Source organism: Pyrus communis, chromosome 4 (assembly GCF_963583255.1).
Source record: "Pyrus communis chromosome 4, drPyrComm1.1, whole genome shotgun sequence".
NCBI classification, from domain to species: domain Eukaryota; kingdom Viridiplantae; phylum Streptophyta; class Magnoliopsida; order Rosales; family Rosaceae; genus Pyrus; species Pyrus communis.
The window spans coordinates 27811266-27826395 of NC_084806.1; the positions used below are offsets into that span (position 1 = coordinate 27811266).

Here is a 15130-nt window from a genome sequence, read left to right on the forward strand (position 1 = left end):
TCATCATTGCTCTTGGTGTAACTGTCCTTATCGTTATTTTCATTAAGTTTCCGCCCACCCATTTGGTATATATATATTGCATTTTTTGAGGCATGGACGAAGTTTTGTGGATTGCGCATATGGACCGAATGTAGGATGTTGTATGAAATATGAATGGCTGAAAACCAATCCATCAAAATGAGTTTAGGGTGAAATTGAGTCATACATGACCGATCATTAATTGAAAACGGTATCTTGCATCAATTCAAAATATTTGGAATTTAAACCCCCCACACCGACACCAACAGTTACCGTGTTAAATTATCTTCTCCCAAAATTCTCCTTCATTGCTAGCCCTTAAACAACCTTCCAGGCGAAAAGTTGCTTACCATTCAAAAATTCGTCACCGTTCGAAACCTAGTCGTAGTTGTGTTGTGCTTGTCGCCTTCGGCCTCACTGCATTTCCACATTGAAGTTTAGAAATTCAGGCGAGTTTGGTTCACGGATGAGCAGTCGGTTCCACAAAAAGGACGTGGTGCTTACTTGATTCGAGATGGGTTCAAAGTCGTTACTCCCCAATAGTTGACGTCATACTTCATTCCCCAAAGTAAATTTGAAATTTGGTGAGTTTAGAAATATGGAATCCTAGAAATAAAATTTGTTATTTATGTAAATTTGATTTGCAAGTTGGTTGATGAAATTAGTTGAAAGTGGTGGATATTTGTGGAACTTTTGAAAATTTAGGTGGGATTTGGGTTTATGAAACGTTGTTGATAGGTTGTGTATAAGGGGTAGGTCGTTCAATTTTGTTTTGTTTTAAGTTATATTGTTGAGTTGGGAATAATTACATTATTGAGTTTGGTTGTTATCAGGGTATATTGTTTAATTTGGTTGTGTTGAACACGTACAAGAGATGACAACTTAGAGGGTTCAACTAGCAACAAAAAAGGAAGAATCGTACAGGGAAAGGGTTGACAACCTTTCTCAACCAAGTCATGTGCTAGGAGTCATGTGTCAAAAGTTTAATGACACACAACTTGCTGGTTTTAGGGCATCATGCTTTGGATACTTAAAGACTGTTGATAGACTAACCTTTAATGGCCAATTGGTGCATAAGTTGGCCCTTGGTAGAGTGGCTAATCTAAGGGTGAAAGATTTAGAAGGACTCACGTATTCAATAGGCTGTGAAGTGACCCAGTTCACAGAGAAGGACTTCTGCCTCATTACAGGGCTTCGTTGTGACGAACCCTATAATATAGGAGGAGCCTTCTCACATTAGGATTTTGACTAAGTATTTTCCTGAGAATTGGTTTTGTTGGAGATATTATCAAGGGCAAGGGTAGGAATGACAAAGGTAAAGTGAATACCGTTCCTAAGAAAGGTAGCAAAAAGGTTTCGATGACTTCTGTCGAGCTTGAAAAGGCTTTTAAAGAATGCGAAAATGAGGATGATGCTTCAAAGATGAGGTTGATATACTTCACCAAGGGTGTCTTGATAGGGGCGGGGAACCTAGACTACTTCGAGCACGTAGACGACATAGATATGTTCAACAGTTATTCATGGGGTGCAAAATCCTTTGAACATTTACAAGACAACCTCTCTTTTGCTGCTTCTAGGAGAGGGAGAGTCAAAGTGGATGGTGATGTGGAAATAGATGAGGAGAAGGAAGAGGAAGAAGGTAGGGGAAGTAAAAGGAGACAAAGATCTGGATAAGGTTGGAAAGGGTTTAGTTATGCTTTTCAGATACTATTGTTTCTTTGATTGAGTAGTAATAATGGTTAAATTATTGTGATTGAGTACTAATTTAGTGTACATACAGGTGTAGGCATACAAATAAATCCCTCACTGGATAAGCCATTATGCTATTGCAAGATGACTGATCCGTCAGCCATCCCAAGAATTCTCCAGTGGTCAACAACGAAGAAGCAGTCGATTCATGAACAACAGCAGATGTACATAACTGAGAGTCGAGATGTATGACTTTATTTGAAAATTTGTGAACTTTATGAATGAATGTTAACATCTGTGAATGTTGATGAATGTTTGTGAAAACAGTGTGTGAGAAATGTAATTCTTATGAGTTGCTTTAAATGGCAGGCAGTGGGGATTGGGGAAATTGTGTCGACTGAATCAGAGAAGAACACATGCTACTAGACATGAGGATATATGGCTGAAGTAATGATGCTTGACACCTTCACTCCCAACATAAATGATGTTGATGAGCTGTAAGTATAAATAAAGAAGTTGAAAGTGGCTTTGGCGCGTTTGATGTATGTGAAGGATATTTCGGAGATGAAGGTATTGAAGAAGGTGGAAAAGTTAACTAAGGAGGTAAAAGAATTGAGGAGGGAAATTAAGGAAAAACATGCGGAGGAGAAGAATGAGGAGGAATAAGAAGAACAAGAAAAAGAAGAAAAAGATGTAGAAAATCAAGAGGAAGAGGATGAAGAAGAAGAAGAAGATGGAAAAGAAGTAAAAGATAAAGAGGGAAAAGAAGGAGGAAGTGAAGAAAAAGAAGAAAATGATGATGAAGAGAGAAAATAAGAAGCGGGTAAAGAAAAGGAAACATAAGAAGAAGAAGGTGGTGAAAGTGGTGGTGAGGTACATGTATCCAAGAAGAAGAAGAAGATGATGGTCAAAACAGGGTTGATGAAGGCAAATAGAGGAAAATGAGGGATCAAGAAGGAATGAGGTTATGGGAGGAATGGACGAAGATGGGTTGAATAAGCTTTTAGGGACTGTTGAGTAGGATAGTCCTGTAAATGTATGCCAAAAATGCTTGGATTGCTTAGAGGACATGTACTGGGCGAGTACGAAGAAGTTTAAAGTTCCGATGATGAGGTTGTTATTTACACACCTGAGGATGAGCACATGGGAACAAAGATGATGAGGTTGTTATTTACACACCTGAGGGTAAGCACTTGGGAACAAAGAGGAGGGTCGGTACACGAGGGGGACTTGAAAGATTGTGGGAACCAAACAGGGGGGCCAAGAAGAAGATGAAAGTGATTCGCCATATGACATTGATCTGTGACATCATAAAGTGTGAAAAATCCAAGATGGTGAGCAGAATGAGCATGTTTTGCAAAGGAAGCACTATTTAAAGTAATAGACAAAAACCATGTGTTTGAGACGATTAAATATTCCTATCAATTCAAAAAGGTGAAGGAGAATCACAACAAGGGATAATTGACGTTTGGATTTTATGCATGAGAAATTATATCGATTAAACAACTAGAATAATGAGCCTTAACATTTTTTTCGTTACATTGTTAGTCTAGTTACCCGGTTAGAGAATATGACCGTTAGAACATTGATTTTTTGAGACGGCTCATTGACAAGGAAGGGTGGCTGTTAACTGATGTAAGTAACTAAACCCTATTTGGTTTGAAGTTATATAAATGTGTTGTGATTGCTTTGGTGCCAAAGTTCAATTAGAATTCGTGTATTGCAACACATTCATTTTTAGTTGTATCTCTTGTGGAAGCATGTTGGCGAGGTTCGGAAGGTAGGGAAATGTTGACTAACAACACAACCGACTGGTTTCTGGTAAGGTATCCAACAAAATTTCTGTTAAAGTTGTAAAGTTTGGAAATTGTGATGTTGAGTGTGTTTTTAAATGTTTGAAGTGTTGTACATGTTTATTTATTTATTTTAGACTTGTGGGCAACCCTACTGTGAAAACTGCCATAATGCGAGGATAACTCAAAGAGCAATTAGAGGGCACAAAGGCGATGCGTCCAAAGAATTATTATCGGTGCTGTTGAAGACAGTGAAGGGGCATGGGGAGCTGTTTTGTACATTGTGGTTGGTCAATGTGGAGACGATTTATATGCCCTTCAACCTTCACTACTACAATATTAGCTTTAGGTGTTGGATGATGGTGGCAGTTTAATAAGCCATTATGTCGGATAAAAGATATCTAACACATCATTCAGTTAATATCGGATAACAATAAAATCCTGTCGGTTATATCCGACATAAATTCCTTGCGGCTATTTAGTGTCTGATGCAACCGCCATAAAATTATTCTAATCGCTAGTATTTTTGATTTTTTTTTTTAAAATATTTTTAATATATTATGGCAGTTTTTAAGTTAATGGTGGCGGTTATAACCGATAGAAATTGACTATTTTATTATTTTAGTTTTTGGCGGTTATTATTTTAGTATTCTAGCGGTTATAATTGACGAAAATTGATTATTTTATTATTTTACCCCAAAAGTGCCCTCGTGTGAGAGAAACCTTAGCAAGTTAGTATATAAGTTATTGCTTCCCTTTTCTCATTGCTGCCATTCCTCGTGCCCTGTTTACCCCATCTCTCTACACTTTCTCCTGCAATTTCTTCCATTCCTCTTGCTTTAAAAAAAAACCTTACCCGCCTGCAATCAAAACCAAAGCTTATCCGTCCAAGCTGAAATCATCCATCAGTTCTCTCTGGTTTTGCATTGCAACTCCATATTTTGAGACCTGCAAATTTGAACACAGATCTGCCTTTATTTCTTCGCGGACTCGAGCTTATCTCACCTATTTCAACCATCTCGGTTTGCAGACGCACAAAGGTAAGATGCATCGATCTCGTCTCCTCATTAATTTCTTAATTCCAGCACAAATGCAATAGTGAAATCCAAGCCTAGTTTGTGAGCTTGTGTTGTAGACGACGATTGGAGATGATGGCGAACACAAGGAACGCTAGCAACGTTAGACTTTAGATTTGCAAGAAAAATGAGCAGCGGCAACTATGATGTCCACAGATCTCAGAAATACAGGTATAAATGCTCAACCCAGAATGAGCATGGTCTTTGCATCCATAGATTTGAAAGTCTCCATTATACTCATGTATTTTTTTTGTATTCATGTATTTTTTACAGGGAGTGGAGAAAGATGAAGTTGTTTGTGAGCAACAAGTCTGGGAGTCTTTTGAGGAAGATGAAGTTGTCAACAAATGTTTGTTGTTTCTTTACTTTTTGTTTCAGATTTTGTTGGGCCTGGTGTAAACATTCAAGTAAATTCAATGTATTCAAGTAAATTTAAAATATTTTTTTGAATGGATGAAGAATGGATTTGTCAATTTAAATTTAAGTTTGTTTCATGCTTAGAATGGTTTCTGTTTCGTAATTCATGTGTATATTTTTTTTCAATTAAAAAAAAAAACATTAGCATTGAGCACGATTTCAAAATGGTGCCCTTTCAATTAAAAAAGTTGTCAGACCTGTTAGAATATTAATGTCGTATGTATCCGACATGAGACATCCTAGCGGATTAAGCCTTTCTCTTGGTGGATTAAGATATTTTCTGGTGCACGCAAACATGTCGCTTCACTTTTCTGCAACTGCAACCATTTCCTGTTGGATTTTACCTAATATCCGACAGTAATAACCTTTTCTTGTCGTTTTTATTTGCGGCAGTAATGGGTAGTTTTGTAGTGGTGCTTGATCATCATTAGGTTGTCGTTGAGATCAATCTTATAGTTGAAAAAATAATTAGGTACGACTCAATGACATCTAAAACCCATAAACGTCAAGCAACTGCGAAATTCACTCACATCACTTATGTGTTGCCCGATGTCCTCTGAAGCCTGTCTAAGGAGGTGAAGAATGAACCTTAACCCATCATGGTAAGTTCAAAGTCTCCACAACAAGACAACGAGTGAGTTCAAATTTATTGAATTGTTAGTGAGTTTAGTTAAATGATTGAATTGTCTGTGAATTGGTTTTGAAACTTGTTGAATTGTTGTATGGCACATGGAGGATTGCAGTATTTTCATTTTAAAAGTGATCGAGGTCTTGTCTGCTATCATTTCTTTGGATATAATTACGTCCAGCAACATCCTTGCATTTTGACTTAGAATGGCAATCAACATGTTACACGAGCTTCATAGGGTATAATGAGTGGTGGATGATTGAGAATTTAGTTTAGCAACTGTTAAGTGTAGAACGACCGCTGATGAACAATGGTAGTCCATTTGTGTATTATATTGTTGATACGTGGTGTTGGAGAAATTAGTCATTTGTGGAGACGGTAATTTGTCGGGATGAGTTTAATGTCTATAGGAATTCTTTCATTATATCTTTCCAGATTGTTACTTGTTTTGGATAGCTTAAGTGGCATCCCTTGTAATTTTATACATTGAATGAATGTTTGTCACAATAAATGAAACCATCCCTTATGTTGAATTAATGTGTGTGACAATTTATGAAACCAACCCTTATGTCTTGTGAAATTCTGTTGACAATTTTGAAACCAACCTTTAATTGTAAGGTAAACAACCAGCGAAACATTACTTAAAACAATACAACATAAAGTACCCTGCACCTTCTTCCTTACAACTTGCTGGTTGAGGCAAGCAAATGATTATATCATCCTCAATGTCTGCCCAAGTCAAGCAATCACCCTTAACACCCTCTAGTAGCACGTTTGACCAAACTCTGAACATTTTATTGACCATGAACCAACTGACATCCAGCTCTTGCAGATCACATCCAAACACAATATAAAATAATTCGGTCAATACTATCCAATCCACATATATCTTATCCGACTGAAATAGTCAGTACAGTCCGAGTTGCCAAACAAGCCTATACATTCTCAATATGTAGCAAAAAGAAGTTCAAAATTTTGGACTAAAGTATATATAAGATGGGGCTTATTTGGAAGTAACCAAAATCGACTGGAATGCGAAGTGTTTTTTAAAAGAAGCACATAACACATGTGTTTCTTCCATAAAGCACTTAAGTGCTTTTTTAGGAAGCACCTATATTTTTATTAAAAATTACGTAGTACGTCTAATCGAAGTGTTGGTACTGGAAACATTTATGAGCAAGAGTGCTTTCTTTTTTCTTTTGTTTTTGGCCAATTAAAGTAAATTTCATTAAAGAAGAAAGTTAATACAAAGGTGAGGACCATCCAAAAAGAGAGTCAAAAACAGCCAACCCAACTCCACATAAAGAAACTACAATGAAATAGGATCAAAAGAGGTAGCCCATACTGACACAAAAGCAAGTAACCCTAAAACTAAAAAAAGCAAATAGCCACATCTAACAAATCTACCACACCCCAACCGCAAAGCAGCCACCGCCTAGAAGACGAACCAACGAATCAAATGGATCAATGGAAGATGGGGTAGACAAGCCACCCGTGCTTTTAGTGCTCCCATAATCCTACCAAATAGTGCAAAAAACACTTTACAAGCTACTGAACACCAAGGAGTGCCGCCAGAGAAAACCCATGAAGGAAACATCCAAAGAGTTGAGTAGTAGTGGTAGATGGTAGAGGATATGCGGTAAGGAACGATATTTGGAGAGGAAAATGGCAGATTTGAGACAAGCTCAAGGTAAACTAAGACAAAGCACAGGAAACACTGAGGTAGAAGCTCAGACCAAATACAACCGAGAAAAAATAGACATAGCAAGGTAAAGAAAAGGAGGAAAAGGCTGGGGAAAGAGAGAAGAAGGCTGAGAATTGGAAGGATTTGGCTACCACCCATCCCATCCAAAATAGGAGCTGGCGGCTGAGAAGAAATTTTTAGGGTTGACCGAGAGACGATGAGCTTTTGAGAGAGAGCTGCTAAAGAAGCATTTCCAAACTAATTTATAAAGATATATTCAAAGAAAAAAAGAGATGTGCGGCATGTGGTTTAATATCAAATGTCTCTAGCCAACGAAAAAAAGAGATGAGTGTAGGGTTTCTACCTATGCATTACGGATTCGAAACTCTCCTCTCTCTTAAATTATTCTAATAGTTACGAACTCTCTCTCCTTCCCTTAATAGTAATTTCTTATAAAAAAAAAAGAATAAAAAAAAAAAGAATAAAAAAAAAAAGCAAAACGAAATGGGTGAGAGATGATTGACAAATTGTAAAATTTTAAAAAGTTCAGAAGCATTGAATTCGTTTCATAAACACAAAAGTCAACAGACAAGTCAGTCCAGAAATAGAAAACACAAAGGGAAAAAGGCAACAGACAAGGACAAGTCAATACCCGAACCGCCACCCTTGCTGACTGGTGAGGCCCCATTCTCATTAATTTACCTTATTTGAACCACACCAGAAACCAAGGGTACTTGTACATGGTGCGCTCTTGACTACCCGCTCTTAACCACCACATCCACAACCTAACAACCACCACCTACCACTCCACTACTTCTTACACCATCTTGTTATTTACCAAAGAAATAACTACTACACACCTTTAATTCCCTTGGACCTTACAAAATTAACAAATAAAAACTAGGTGGAAATTGCTAACATGCTGTAAAATAGTCACACTGCATTCCTTCTTGCGATTCACATATGGATTCAGTGAATCACTACTGTATAAAAAGGAATGCAGGATGACTTTTTTTTTTAGTATGAATAACAAATTCCGAACGCAAACCCTAAATGCATGAGTACAAAAAAAGCTAAACTGCGGGATAGTTGTCTCTAGTTAGGGAAAAAGGAAGAGAGATTTCCGAGCAAGAGCTCTATGTATAGCTAGGTATTATTGCTGCAGGCTGGCAGGAGTGGGGTGGTCAGATTCGCCAGAAGCATCACCAACACTGCCATTATCATCATCAGTAGTAGTAGTAGTAGTAGTAGTAGTAGTGCAAATGTTGCTGCTTCCGAGGGCGGAAATGATCTGCTGCACCGAGTTGCACAGATGGTTGTTAATCGCGATGACACTGGAGAGGTTGAGTTTGGCAGATGGGCTTGTGCTGGCAAGAACTTGGAGTCTCACAGTCAGCAAACAACCCGTGTTCATGACGCTGCTTTCATGATTCTGATCTGGCGATGAGCTTCCATGATCGGCTGCAGTGCTAGTACTAGATTGCATAGGCAGCACTGGGACAATAACAAAGCCTAGAGGAAGGAGGGGAATGCAGGATGGGTCCTCTCCGCTCATCGCTAGCTGGAAGCCATCAACATCCATGGTTGCATACATCACCAGGCTACCTGACTCGTCGGTGCAGCTCTCTTGTAGCATTAGCTCTGCGTTCTGCGATGAGTTGCCCGATACCTGTATACATATGTACGTGGCATAAGGATTAGTTATATATTAGTACTAATTGAAAATGAAAAGAAGAATTGAACTACATGAATTAAAAAAGATAGCAGATGTACATTAAAAATACATTACGTACATTAGTAAAAGTAAAATCGAAGGGAATGTCATAAACTTACATTTATGCGAAAAAGAGAAATGCAATTTCCAGGATGAAAGCCATTAGCAATGTGAGCCACTTCATGCAGGGAATTGCCATTGGTAAGAACATCGAGCTGCAGATATAAAATGCAGTCGGCTAAAAGTATTGCCGGTATACTTATTGTTCTAGTGAACAACGTACGTACCTGAGCTCTGTGGCGCCGTAGGAGTTCGAAGACACGGTAATGTGAGTAAGGGAGCCAAGTGGTGGAAACAGCAGTGAGAATGAACCCAATGGGTTGACCAGGGTCTGTGACTTTCCTTGTGGTTATTCGAACTGTGTCATCTGGGGAATCAGATAGAGCCGTCCATGACTGCCCATTGGAGGTGCTCATGTTTACACAAACTGTTCTTGTCATTCTCTGAGCCAATTTCATCATATTCTTGCGTGCTTCAGGTGAAGGCATCACTACATGTACAGAAGGAATTCAATAATTAATGTGTAAAACACCAACAATTTAAATCTTGGAACGGTGATCTTGATTACAATATGAGAGAAGTAATTAATATAACCTCCAAGGTCTGATATATTTCTGGCCATTAGACTTGCAACCCTTTCACATTGCCTTTGTAAGACTGCAAGCCATCGTTGTGCTCCAAATGCCATCCCACTGTAGACATAGTGACTGAATATTTGATGGACAGGCTTCTCCTCTATTTCTGCATGTTCTATCCATGTAACCTGTGCAGAAGCCCAGAGAATAATAAGTTTTATACATATATAGTTCTCATAGCTATTTTTATTTTCTCTACTAATTAAGGCCATATATGTTATGTTCGAAGCCAACTCGAATCGGTTGGATTAACATGTTAAAATAAATGATTGCAGAAGCAGGAGTATATATTTCTTTGTAAAATCTATCTAGGGAACTGTAAAAATTCAAAAAGCATGCACAGAGAGGTTGAGTGAAAGCAGCGAAAACACACCCTTGAGTATCCATTGGGCATATCTTGGATAAGACAGCCGGATGGCCGTCTCTTTTACCTGGGAAAAGATGATTGAAGGTTGTCATGGAAGCTATCTGTGGGAAAATCAACAATTGCCCAGCTTCCCTCCTCTTCATTTTGTTGACAATAACGAAGAAAATAAGCTTCTCGGGTTGGCACCAGAGGAGAAACAACTTGCAATTCCGCATACATCTGCTAGTCAAATAAAGAACTAGTAACCAATTAAAGTGTCTTGATGAGCATATGGACTTATGATTTGTGACTTTCAAGCATTGAGATATCTACCAGCTGAAGGGAACCATTTGCTTGACCCGAAGGATCTGCTGAAATAACTTGAACAGTTTTTGTTGAGAGTTGTCTCACATTGGTGAGAGATAAGGTTTGCAATGTGCTTATATGATCTTGGGATGTTGATGTGAAAATTAACTTGACACACAAATTAAACCCTATTAGTGACAATTGTAATAGATATGTAAGTAGGGATCGTTCTAGACCGGGGATTAACTAGGGATGCTAATCTATGTAAATAAGACTCAAAAACACTAAACTAGACTCTATTGACTCAAAACTAACTTTAGACACTTAAAACAGCGACCAATACAGACACTTAAAACAGCGACCAATACTCAAAAAGACTCAATTTTAGACTCAATAAGGGTTTTGGACGAAAATAGGACTTGACTTGACTCAAAAGATTCAAGGAAAACAAGTTTTGACTCAAATGTGAAGACTAAATAACATGGGGATTGTTTTTGACGAATTTTAGACTCAAAACAAAAACTTTGTAGAAAACACTTTTGAAAAACGAATTTAAGAAAAATAAATGGGTGGAAGGCTAGTTAGAGGGTCCTTCTCCACACATGATATATGCATACGAACCAATGTCCAGTTATTACTCCTTTAGACTATGAATGACAACGCCCCAAATTAGTTGCATCGCACAACTAACCTTCAAGTTTTCCTTATTTCATTGAATTGAATGAAAACGCATTACAACCAAATTATCTTTTTCAAGTTCTTTATATGAGATGCATAACAAAGATACATATCAAAAGTCATTAAGTTTCGTGAAAACTATAAGCATTGACAAGGCATTCATCACTATGAAACGCATGAGACTCATACCAAGGATTTACTTAACGCGATTGTGACTAGCAACCTCCACTACTTGTGAATATAAGTGAATAACAATTACGTGAAACCCCCCTATACTCTAGCATCAAGTTTATGCATGCAAATTAAGTGTTAACCCCCAACCCACATACATAAACTAGTTTTAATAACTTAGATAAGCAAATCACATTCATGCCTTAAGAAATAATAACCGGACGTAATCAATTCATATAAAATATATAATCATGGCTTCAAATTCTCCTCTAACTAAAAAGAAGTTAGTTCCTCATGTTCGCAAAACAAAGATAATTAAATTTAAACATTGAACTAAGACTAAGGATAGAAAGAACCAAGAAAAACGCTCCACACTCCAATGCCATGCACCGCACTCCCTCGGATGGCAGATTACACAAGTCCTCCTCTCCTTGTTTCCTTGCTTGCGGCACTAGGGTGGTGTAGAATGGATTGTGGTGTTTGATGGATGAAAGTATGAATGAATGAATGAGTGAGTGGATGAATGAATGGTGCGGCATAAGGCTGTTTATATAGGCTAATTAGGCACACTTAGTGAAGGAAAAGGATTGCACAATCCCATTGAAAAAGGGTTAATTCAAGGCAGAAACCAAATGGGGAATGGACTAGGTAATGCACGGCTAGGATTTAGGGAATTCTAGAAGGTTAGGTGCGGCATCTTTGTAGGGATGAGATAAGGTTTCTAGAAGGAATGGTTTAGGGCAGATTCCTAAACCTAAAGGGGCAAGGACACATGATATAGGTGTAGAAGAAGGATTGCAATTCCTAAACCTATATGGAATGGTGTTTATGCAGCAAAACAATTGGATAAGCTTCTAGAAATTGTTCTAAGTGTTTAAATATGCACCTAATCCCTTCTAATTAGCTAGATTTAAGGCACAACCTAATTTGGATAGGATAAGATAGGGTAATGTTAGAGTTAGGAAAGGATAAGGTTTGTTAGGATAGGATAAGATAAGGTTGGATAAGGTTCCTTATTTCTTGCTTCTTCCTTATCTTCTTTGCATTGGGACTTCTTCCACCAGATTTGTAGCCTTTCCTAGCCCTTCTTGACTTCAATTTCGTCCATCCTCTTTACTCCATGGTTAAGCTATCCAATCCATGCCCAAAAATGCTCCTTTTAGCTCCAAAATGCCATTTCTTGCTCCTTTTGTCATTAGGACCTAAAAACATACGAAAATAACTTAAAAGATTGAAATAAATAGTAATTAACTCACTAAATTCAAGGAAACAACATAACTAAGTAGCATAAATATGCTCCTATCAAATTCCCCCATACTTAGCTTTTGCTAGTCCTCAAGCAAAACGAAATAAACAAAACAAACAAAACACATTCTAGACCTTCCGACATGTACCTCAGGGATTTCCAATGAACATGACACATTTAAAGAACACCACATACATAGATTTTAGTTATCCCCACCCTCGAGCATATACTTAACCATAGTTACCACACACTAGCTCCCATTTAATCAATTAAAACATGATTTTGAATGTAGTAACATGCTTTAGAGAATCCCCCAATTCCTCACTGGATACACTCTATTTTCACACAGATTTTGTGACTACACTCCCTACACTAGGTATATGTGAGAGGATTGATGTAAACATGTAAACTAATACTTACATATGTTATAACAAAGGAGGCAATTTCTGGAATTATTAACATGTATATGATCTCATGAATGGAATGCCACTACTTAGACGCGAGAACCTGGGATACCATATGCTCAAACCAATTTTAAACTCCACATATTGAAACACATAACAACCAAGATTGAAGTCAAAGGGTTTGTAATGGGGCTAAGGTATTGGCTAACAAAGAAAGGTAAGGATAAACAAAAGTTCTTAAAGCAATAGTAAGCAAAGTAATGAAATAAACGCTTAGAATTCACTTTTGAATGCAAAAATCAACTTTGAACACCAAGGCAAGATTCACACAAAACTTAGGGTCAAATTCAAACTTTTGGACCCTTTCTTCAACAATTCAACTCTTTTTTTCTTTCTTTCTCTTCTTTTTCTTCTTTTTCACGTTTTTTTTTTTTTTTCTTCTTCGTGCCCTATTCTTTTCTTTGGCACACAAACATACTACTTCATAAATTCCTACGAAAAACCCTTCACCCACACTTGTTTTTCTGCAATTTTTAGATTGAAAGGAATTCCCTCTAAGTCATGCTTTACTATCCTTTAAGAATAAGGGTTTGGATAGTCCTAATCTAGGCTAGGTAAGGATTATGTGGTTAACAAAGAAAATAGGCTAAATAAGGCTCAAAGTGGGTTAAACCTACAATACATATGTAAAGGGGTAAGGCTTTTTGGCTCTGGGTTTAAACTAACCAACTTCATCTTATTATTTGTTATGCTAATCAATTTTATGCTTTGAATGAAATGGGCATGAGTTCTAATATTTGGAACTTTAGTGATGAAACGCATTCTAAGTAGTAACCAAGCAAAAAATGATGAGATTATGCAACGACTTTAGAAAACAAGAAATCAAGATTAATAACTCTCCAAAGAATGTTTAGGCTCAAATCTCTCAAGGTTGTAACGTTAGTTTGAGTTTCTTCCTTCAAGCATGTTACAAAAACTGATTTTTTATTTTGTGATTACATGTGAATTCATACATGTCAACTTAACCAAGCATAAACCAAAGAGCATATCAAACTTCCATCCATGTTTGTAACTCTCTTTAATAGTCATGCAATTAAAAACCAAATCCTCATCATTGTGTTGGAAGATACCCTAAGACACAAACACAAAAACAAAACGACTCTAAAAACAACTCTTTTTGGGTTTTTAAAACACTCTTTTTCGATTTTTGTTTTTCCAAATTATTGGGTTTTTCTGTTTAAGACAGATAAAAACACTTCAAAACATACTAAAAACACTTAAAACAGTGAAAACCAACTTTAGAAATGATAGGTGTTAAAATCCCACGAATTTTTATGAAAAACACTTTGTTTACCCCCCCCCACACTTAAACCAAACATTGTCCTCAATGTTTTAAGTATAGACTCACAAACAAACAAACACATAACACAACTAACAAACACGACAATCATGGCAAGGTAAAAGCAATAAAGAGTAAGGTTTAGGAACGCAAATCTGGTTATGGAGTGTTGAAGCTTCCTAGTTCTTTATTTGCATGGGTTGCCTCCCAAGAAGCGCTTGCTTTAATGTCTTCCAGCCGGACGATCCTTCCTCTTAAACTTCAATTGGGCCCACGACATGGAAGCTTTCTCCATCCACGACATGCTCTTCAAAGTTCTCATAGTATGGCTTCAAACGATGTCCGTTGACTTTGAACTCTTGGCCGGTCTTTAAGCTTTGAATTTGGACTGCACCATAAAGAAATACATTAATAACAACAAACGGGCCAATCCACTTAGAACGTAACTTACCTGGAAACAAGCGAAGGCGGGAATTGAAGAGTAGCACTTTCTGCCCTAGAACAAATGTCTTGTTACGAATCATCTTGTCATGGAATGCCTTTGACTTCTCCTTGTAAATCAACGCATTCTCGTATGCTTCATGCCTTACCTCCTCAAGCTCGTTCAGTTGAAGCTTCCTATGGATTCCAGCGGCATCAATGTCCATGTTGAATGTTTTGACGGCCCAATGTGCTTTGTGCTCCAACTCAACGGGAAGATGACATGGTTTCCCATAGATGAGCCGAAATGGGGACATTCCAATTGGTGTTTTGTAGGCCGTACGATATGCCCACAATGCGTCGTTCAAACGCAAGCTCCAATCCTTCCGGTTTGGCCCAACGGTCTTCTCCAAAATTTGCTTGATTTCCCGATTAGAAACCTCGGCTTGCCCACTTGTTTGAGGATGGTAAGGTGTTGCCACCTTATGTGTGACGTTATATCTCTT

General features: G+C 37.6%; 1 pseudogene; it reads right to left on the reverse strand.

The window, feature by feature from the left end:
- Nucleotides 1-8458: 8458 nt before the first annotated feature.
- LOC137732931 (homeobox-leucine zipper protein HDG5-like) lies at nt 8459-14851 on the reverse strand (annotated as a pseudogene).
- Nucleotides 14852-15130: the final 279 nt, after the last annotated feature.